The 9388-nt window shown below is 41.3% G+C and overlaps 1 long non-coding RNA gene across 1 annotated transcript; it reads left to right on the top strand.

The window, feature by feature from the left end:
* Positions 1-2434: 2434 nt before the first annotated feature.
* LOC121083556 lies at positions 2435-6888 on the top strand. Its single transcript, XR_005826409.1, has 3 exons — positions 2435-2564; positions 4184-4289; positions 5661-6888. It is a non-coding gene; the product is annotated as an uncharacterized LOC121083556 (long non-coding RNA).
* The last annotated feature ends 2500 nt before the right edge of the window (positions 6889-9388 follow it).

The raw sequence follows: 9388 nt of genomic DNA, 5'->3' as shown, positions 1-9388 counted from the left end.
CAGATGCTGGTGATGGGCCTGTTTTTAACAGCTATTTAAACAACTTTCGGGGATGTATCACAGTGCGTGGCTGTAGGGATGTGTTACAGTGCTGAGGTGGTGGTTCCTAAACTCTGCAGAAATTAAAAATGGTGGCCCAGGGCCCTCTGGATGGTGCCTGGAATGGAGGGTCATCCTAGAGCGAAGCCACCCCAGCTTAAAGCTCATCGAACGCTGATGGCATGTCTTCTGGTATGAAATCAGGTGATGGAACGCTACGGACAGGTTTTATCCTCTGACCCCAAAATATGTCTTGTTACCTGACCCAGCACACAAACTGATGTAGTATGTCTTCTTGTGTCTGCTCACCAGAATTAATTTGCCCACTGGGAACTGGTAAATTGGGGGGGCATATGGAAATCCCATCTTTCAGGTGAAGAATCCGAATAAACAGCATTCTACAGGCAGTCCTGTTGATCAGTCCAAACTAGTCGTACAGGCATGCTGCGTGAGAAGCCCTTGCTTCCAGCCTTCATCTCTTCTTCCCAAGTATGTTGTCTTAAGAAAGACCCATACAAACAGGATCATTTCGAGCTCAGTCATGGGAGAACTGGGAGCCCCAAAATCCACACAAGGAAGAAAACATGACTGAGAAATCTAACTGGATTTTTAGGCTTTGGGGAATGATCCCTGAATCCCAGGCCACATGGTCTGATGTCCATGCTATGCAGGGTTCACCCCCTCTGCAGTAAACCGCTGCAGTTCATGCTACCCAGCATTTCACCCCAGTTTGTCTGTGAGATTTTGCGTGGAGAATGTGAAACAAAATTGCCAATTATGGGATTGTGTAAATAAGTAAATACCCAAACAATATCTAGTCCTTTGAAGCTGATTTGCCATGGAAGACTTGAACTCTAATAGTCATGCCCTAAACCTTAATGAAGTCTGTAACGGGCACAGGGAAGCTTGCTGCAGGATCAGGGCCAACAGTTCAAGACAGGGCAAATTCAGAAGAGACACGACTGTAGTAGCAGTTTCTGTTTGTGTGTCCAGTTATCAGTTAATGAAAATAATCCAACGGAAGTAGAGTTTAAAATGGTTTCACAGCTAAAAAATATATTGTAAATTTATTAGAGTCCAAATCAAAACTGATAACAAGCAAGTTTAATGCCTCTTCTAGAACAAGGGGGGAGAAGAAACATAGGTTAGGACAGGCACCCTTACTTAAGTACTCACCTCACATACTTCCCAATCTCTCACTTCACAGTCTGCATGACCGTATGGAGTCTGAGACTCACTGACACACACGCACATGCGACTTGCATGGTTTCCACGTCTGAGTTGCAGGTAGTAGAACTGTGTGCTACATTAGATGCCTCATTGAATGACCAAGAGGCAGCATTCCTCACTGTGAGAGGAGGATTTAGTGCCTCTTATTCATGCCTTTCCAGACTTGACTACCATGGTGCGCTATGCTATGGAGCAGAATGGGCTAATGAAAATGCATTAACAACTGCACGTTCAGTGCTATGCTGACAGCTGCTAGCCACCAGTGAAGAGGCAGAAACATAGATCTCACTGGGAATCAGTGGCCAAACCCCAGTAATCAGAGACCCGAGTTCTCTGCCTGAGTCTATACCAATATCTTGAGACACTGCATGCTTGTGACAGCCTCCCTTCCTCTATCTGTGAAGTAGAAATGGTGATAGTGATAGTTACCTTGTTGGCAAAGCACACTGGAAATCTGTGGCTGTCACCAGTCTGAATCTTGCACAGGTTAGAAAGCTGCTTTTTTCTTCAGGCTTCAGAGTGATGACTACAATTGCAGCCATGCACAGATTTATTAATAAGTGGTCTCCAGCTGTGGAACCAATTCCTGCCAGATTATCTGGCTCAACCCAAGTATTTTAACCTTTCAAGCATGTTGTTACTGACATGTATAATAATTAATCCACTATAAAAGGAACCAATTTTCCTAACTAAGCACAGTTAATAAGCTTTGTTGTCAGTAATTGGGCCTGAAAGTGTCTGATGAAGTTGAAGAATGTGCTGCATAGGCAACTGTACCGTTGGATTATACAGTTGCTAGTTCAGGCCAACAGGATTCTTGCTACTAATAATGCTAAACTGTAGTGGGGTTTAGTGCTTTAAATAGGCAGCAAAACCAACATTTGAGCCTGGGTTCTTTTTAATACTAGAGAATTTTTACACTGCCAGAGCAATATAAAGGACAATAGTGCTGGTGAAAAGTCACCCTCCTCTCTCTGGGATGTTCTGAAGTGACTGTGGCTTCCTCAGACATATGCTGCTAAAACTAATGGAAGTGATACACCCATTTTTCTCTGAGGATATGGGCCCAAAGTGGAAGATTTCATCTTAGTAACATGTTCAATGTTTATGCCATTAAAAAAGGTTTTTATGACCTAATAACTCTTGTATAACTTTATTCCAGGTTTCATATTTCTCCTGGAAGAGTCTTACTTGCAAAAGATCAACATTTGCAGCTTGGCCAGTCAAGAGGACCAGGTTTGGCACTGGACATATGAACTGCAAGAGCAAGAAATTATCTGTCTTGATTGCCCTCAGTATGAATTAATTCTAAATAGCATTTATGCATACTGAAATGTTTAAATGAGTCCCTGTCTTGGACAAGTAATCATCCGTTTATCAGTTTGCATTTTGAACACATCCAACCTAATCACACTGAACACACTTTCGTTTTCCCTGACCTTCCAAGTTCACCCTATTTGGCAGAAGCATGGGCTTGCCCATATTGTTAAACTTATGCTATGTTTATTTTTTGCTCTTTGCTGTTATTTCAGGTTTTAATCCAATGCCAATTATTAGGATTAGTCTTTAGTAGCCCTTTTAGTTATGCTTTGCCTCTGTGAGAGCTGACCTTAAGACAAGTCACCTGTTCAGCATCGAGTACTTGGGAAGAATTTTAAGTCAGCAGAAACACATGCTGTCCTTAGTGCACTGCCATTGTTAGTGAAATCACTGATCTGCTTCATGCCTGCATTTCTGTGGCATGATTGATCACCGAAAGAGATCTCTTGTGTACAAGTATCTTGCTTTGTAACTGGGCAGGTGTGACACTTCTGGCACGTAGTGCATTTATTAGGGTGTGATCTTCATCACTAGATTCTGTCTTTCTGGAACTTGAGCAAGCTGGTTTAAATGTGGGTCTGGTTGATACATGACAGAACTTATAGAATACCTTCTGGCCTCCACAGTCATAAAAGACACTGCAGCAATCAAAAAAAAAAAAAAAAAAAAAAGTGGCTGAGGAAAACAGCTTCATACAGATGCAGGATTTACTAGTATGGTCTACATATAATATATAAAGTATTATATATTTCCTGGATGAAACTTTATGTAAAATAACTTTAGCAAGGAGTGACCTATAAAGTGCATGTCTAAAATAGATGGTATATAGGAAAGACTCAGGTATGTGGAGAGATTGGGCAGCTTAGGGCTGATATCTGCAGCAAAATCAGACTGGCTTTAGCAGGGACAAGATCAGATCCATAAGCAGCAAATAAGACTTGTTTTCGTTTGAAGATTAAGTCCACTTTTTATTTCAGGGTAGAAGCAAGTTTTATCTCATGATAGCTGCCTTGGAAATTGGTAAATCTTTGTATATCATTACAACTATTTGATTGCCTTCTGAGTAGGAGACAAAAAGTTTAGACTGAGGCAAGTAGGTTGTTGGCTGAACTATCTAATTTACCTTATATTCTTAAGACATTTAGTCTGAGCTGGTAGCTTGAAAGGGAAAACAGCTTTGTGGAGTTTATTAACAGCAATGAGCTGAACATGTTGCCAGGACTGGCTAGAGTAGCTAAGAACTACATTTAATTATCAAATCAATGTCAATTAAAATTGAACCAAATAATTCAAAATTAATTATATAGGTCATGAAATGAGCGCAGCCAACAAGCAAATTATCATGTCAATGTAGCAGGATAAATCTTTTAAAGATAAGTTTTTTAAACAAAAATCAGAAATAACAATTGAGTTTCAAGTCCCTGTTATGGGTGTTTTCCAAAGTAGAGAAATTAAGACAATTGACTGAATCAATTAGTATGCAAAACAAGTTACTTCAAAGTAACCTGCTACCCTCTTTTAACCCTGCCCTTTCCCCATGGCCTGAATCAGACAGCTGGATTTACTAACTTTTATTTCTCTCTGTGGCTGACAGAGTCAAAGTGGCAAGCAGCTGAGTCTTAAATTCACCTGTTGCATCCGCCAAGGGACAAATTAGTTCCAGACTATTTCCAGATGACAAAGTTGCTGTGACACTGCAGGTATGGCACTCACCATTGCTGTCATGGGACTGTGAGAAAAGAAATAGAGGGGTGGAGGGAGAGGCAGAACCCAGGTCTCATTGGCTAATGAATAGTGTTTTACATTAAATGGAACAGCTTTCACAGGGACACTGAGTGCTTCAAATAATTTATACTTGCTGGTTGGGCTGGCTCTTGGGAGGTGGCAGATGTGGTATCTATCAGGAAGAATTTGAACATTTGTTCCCCATATCCCTGTAGCCCAATAATTAACTAGGAACAGCACCACTCTTGTGAAGGCAAGAAGAAAATGTTCATGCCAGAAATTCTAGGCGATGTAAGTCTAGAGGGGTTGTCCTAAAATGACAGGCATTGCTCTACAATCTGAACTGAGGAAGGCATTCTGTGAGAGCTGGGACTTGGCTTCACAGCTCTTGGCATGTCCTCCAGCCAAGGCAGTGCAAAGGCAGTCTGTGCTCTGGCCGCAGAGGGTCACTCCCCAGGGCCTGTGTCCTCCTGCACGGTGCAGCCCCTGTGCCTTACCCTTGGTGCCTGGTCCGCAGCCAAGAGCAATTTTGGAGCTCTTTATGTCTGACTGTTTCCAATGGAAATTAAGAGCCTATTTTTTTTCACAGAACCTGAAGCCTGGCCCATAATTTCCTTGATTCTTTATTTAAAAAGAAAAAAGAGAGACACAAGGTGGAAATTCCTTGTGTTTTTAGGGGATTATTCTGCTGCTTTCCCGAATGTGAGCTGTTAATGCTACCATATGCCCTTGAGCTCACCATGCATGTTCAAATGCTAAAATATGAAAAAGAAAAAAAGGCACAAGGAACTTTCCTCGTCAACTTGTAGACAGAAATAGGCATAGGAGGAAGAGTTAAGAGGGAGAAGTTGAATTGTTTTGAAGAACGTGGTCTTTGGGGCTGCAACACAGTGGTCAACAGAATTCTTTGGCCACTGAAACTTATGTTGCAGTTTCTTGCCCTTGAAAACAGAGACAACAGGCCCACAAGATATTCTAGCTTTACCTTTATTTTTTGTGGCAAATTTTTGTTTCCTTCAGCTTAATGTTTCCCAAGATATTAGTGCACAGCCAGTCCTGGGCTGCAACAATAAAATCTTGTTCTCACTAAGGTGAGAATACATGGGAGACTGTTTGAAAGGTCTCATTTTTAAAATGAGCACTGTAAGCAGTTGTGGCAACAACCACCAAGGAGAGCCCTGAAAATATGAGGGGGTTGGTAAATACAGAAAGTTATATGACACAGCTTTCAGCCTCACTACAAGGAAAAGGCTGGAGAGTGTAAGGTGATTCAACACTTAACATAAAGCTTTGACATCTCCTCAAGTATAACTGATGGTCATCAACAAACTTCTCCATTTATTCAGCTCACCCTAAGAGCAGTTGATGGAACTGCATGACCACCAACCATTCATCAAACCTTATACCAGGACCAGCTGTGATAGCTCAGCCATAAGAAGCATGATGGCTTATCCCCAAGGAATTTCTTCATCTAAAAAGACGGAGAATGATTTTACATCTTCTTGCTATGCATTCAACTTAAATGAAATAGGGTTAATGAGACAAAATCTGTATTCACAGACAATCTCTTAAAAGTATTTTAAGATACTCAGTTACAAAGCACACAGTTACATGAAGTCATTGTTGCTATTGCAATTGATATTTGATAATTAGCAATATTGAATGTGCCAGTTTTACACTGCAAACAAAGAAAAACATCATTGTTGTTTAATGTATTACACTATGCTTTGTATCCATCACTGTAGTGTTCAAAAAAGTATCAGAATGTGTTTTTTCAGCTGATGCTGATGCTTTAAATTGCAAAATCTACAACTGAACTCAAAATGACGGAATGAATTAAAAAATGACCAAACCAAGCAAAGATGTGGTTTTCAAGTACGAAGTAAGTGTTGTCACAAAAAGTGGATTTTTAGTGATCCAGGATACCATCTTGGAGCACAGACCCTACTGACATGACTGTTCTCAGTTCCTTTATAAATATTGTGGATAGCCCAGATCAGCTGTATTAAGCATTCTTCCTCTTGCAATCTAACATCATAAATTCTTATTGAATACAATCTTTTTTGACCATTCAGAGCCAAACTTTTCCCTTTCTTCAGCTGTCAGCTCTTGCTGCAGGGACTAAGTCCTCTGTTCATCTTCAGGCCCTGCTCACAAGAATCTTACAGAATCACAACTATTTCTTTTTTTAGAATAAGGGACACCCCAGCCCTGCATTTGGAAGCATCACACCATTTTAGGCATGTTTCCCCAGAAACACTGTCTTTATTTTAAGTTGTATTCCCAGAAAAGAAGAAGGCTGCCACCCACCCGCCCACTTACCAATTCCCTCTAGACATTCTATCCTTTTATTTTTGACATTATTTAACTAGTAAGCTTTCCCAGGTTTGAAAAAAGCACCAGAGCAGTTAGCATGTGCTTCGTTGCGATATCATTATTTCCTAATTTACATGCAGCTTCCTTGAGCGCTTACTTCATTAAGGAAACCATGTCACTGAGCAGTGACATTGATCCAGCCAATGTAAAGAGGGCAGATTTTTTCGTTCTTCAGGAACAATAACAACAGCAACACACTGGGCCTCATTCTCTTGGATAGCTCGTGGTGCTAGATTGTGCCTAGCACTCTTGTTGCTTAAATGCGCTCCTGTTACAGAAGTTGTTGGGTCATATCCATTTCTGCTCTTTTCTCAGTAATGTTGGTGGAGTTAGAATAGGGAAAATTCGTTTTGGCTGTGTTTTCTCTGAACAGAAGGTGGGGAGCTCTGCTTGATTGCTTCTTTCTTTGCTTTATTGTCACACCATAGTCAGTATGAAGTTAACCTTAAGCCACTGCCCACAGGTTTCATCTTATCCAACTCTTTCTCCCCAAAGGAAAAATCTCCTTTCTTCACTAGGATTTTACAACTGGATAAGTGAAGCACATTATTGATTCCATGGTGAAAATAAAGCTGCTTTAAAAAAATGTTTGTGAATGGTAGTTTTGATACCACAGTTCCTTTAGCACTGCCTTTCAGAGTTGCAGGGAATATCATGGACCAGAGCAGCAGCATTATTATAGGCCAAAAGCTCAGCAAATGACTAGAACCTGTCAGGCTACACTGTAAAGTGAACATGTAAATTTTTAAATGTAATGATAGCTTGGATTTTGGAAATATATGCAATACACTCTCTAGAATTTGTTTTTTTAAATTTTATTTTGCATCATGAAGCATTAATATAGTCTTTAATGGTGTATCCTGCCTGGCTTCTTTAATGTTATACTCATATATCTTACTGTATTTCATCACAGATGGATTGGTTTTTAATGTTACATCCCTCCTCACTCTTCTATTAAACACTGTCTTCTTAGACACTGTATTGCTGGCCAGGAATATGATAACTTTGTCAACAGAAAGAACATCTAACTTGCATACAATTAATTCTCCTGTCTCAGGACTGTTCAACTAAACAAGAACAATGCGATCTCCAGTTTCATATGACCTCGTGAGAATCACATACCTCTAGCCATCTCAAATCTCTGAGGTTAGCATGGTAAACCAAACAGGATTAACCACTTATTACACTATATCTTTTTATATGAAGAAGTGATAAGATGCAGTCTCAACGTATCATCTTTGCTAAAACCTCATCCCTAAGATGTACTTGGGAGAAGGTGGCTGAGGTAACCATTGATGTGGCCACCTGTTTTCTTTCTGAGTTTCGGCTTTTCCTCCTTCTGTAGCAATTAAGTCTTTCCAGGTGAAAACCAGAAGTACTCTGCTTGTTTTTAAGTGTGGTGTCTTACAGCAAATTATACTGTGGAGGAAAGTCTGGCTTCTCCCCTTACATGCAGACAGGAATGCTAGAGAGGCTCCAGCCTCTGCTTGTTTCTGGTAGTAGGGCTGAGACAGGCAGGTACTGTGTTTGACAGAATATGAGGACTAGAGTACTCCTTCGCTGAGTTAGAACTTAGTTTTCCCTGTGGGTAGTCACTGTAAGAAACCTAGCTCTCCACTCTGTCATTATTTCCCTCAAGTCACGCTTATTCTCTCTCAAATTCGCCCCCTTCTTTTTTGGCTTTGGAGTAATTCCTTCTTTACTTTGGAGACTTCAGAGCCAAGAGGCAGTGCAGCATGCCATTTAAGATGGACAAGATGCATTCTTAAGATGTGTTACTATAAAAGGGAAAAGAAAGCTCACCTTATTTCATGCACAATGTTGCTAGCATTGAGGGACGCTCAGGTGCATACAGGATGTCCAGGGGAAAACTGTTCATAGTTTAAAACAAACCAAGATTGAAGGGGTTTATTAACAGCATATAATTAATCAGCAATTGGTGAATAAACTACAACACTAGACACTCATAAACTGTTACTGAACTCCTACAAATTTTTGAACGCTTTTCTAATCCCCAAAAGTTCAAATCCTGCACAGGGAGTGGCAAATGCCCATCCCCTTCCCCTGGGTGTGGGGCTCCCCTCCCTGCCCACTTCTGCTTTGGGGGATGTGCTCTGGCTGTGTGCAAGACCCCACTGCTCCTGACAACCCCCTGAACCCCCATGCTACTGAGGAAGCCCTGTTGGGCCACAGATGCAGGGTCCCTCTGCACTGCACCCACTGGCTCACCCCCCCACTGAGTGCTGGCTGTGTCCCCCGTTTCATGTGGATGCTGCAGCCTTGGTGCCGGGCAAAGGCTGTGGTGTTGTGGGACCACCCCTGGCACTGCCAAACCCTGCTCTGTTCCCATCACCAGGGCACTACCCTCTGTTACAAATTTTGGTGCATCTTCTGTACTTCTTTCAAGCTCACTCCCTTTTTTCAAAAGACTACAATTCCCTGTTTACTGTTAAATCTTGCTGATGTTCGTCTTCCTCTTTAGCAGCACCAGTTGGGGCAAATGTTCTCTCAGACAGTTTCTGGTGCTCCACTTGTTGACATTCAAGTTCCTTTTTACCAAGGGTGGTCCACAAAAGCAGTCCCACACACAACATTTTGCTGGCAAGAAATACTTACAAAGAGAAAGTAAATGCAGATGAGGGATAGAAGCTACAAGATGTCTGTAATCCTGCCACCATGTTGTTGTCCCTTATTTGTC

The sequence above is a fragment of the Falco naumanni genome, chromosome 2 (assembly GCF_017639655.2).
Source record: "Falco naumanni isolate bFalNau1 chromosome 2, bFalNau1.pat, whole genome shotgun sequence".
NCBI classification, from domain to species: domain Eukaryota; kingdom Metazoa; phylum Chordata; class Aves; order Falconiformes; family Falconidae; genus Falco; species Falco naumanni.
The sequence above is the reverse complement of the archived record's forward strand: the minus strand, read 5'-3'. Positions and strand labels throughout refer to the sequence as shown.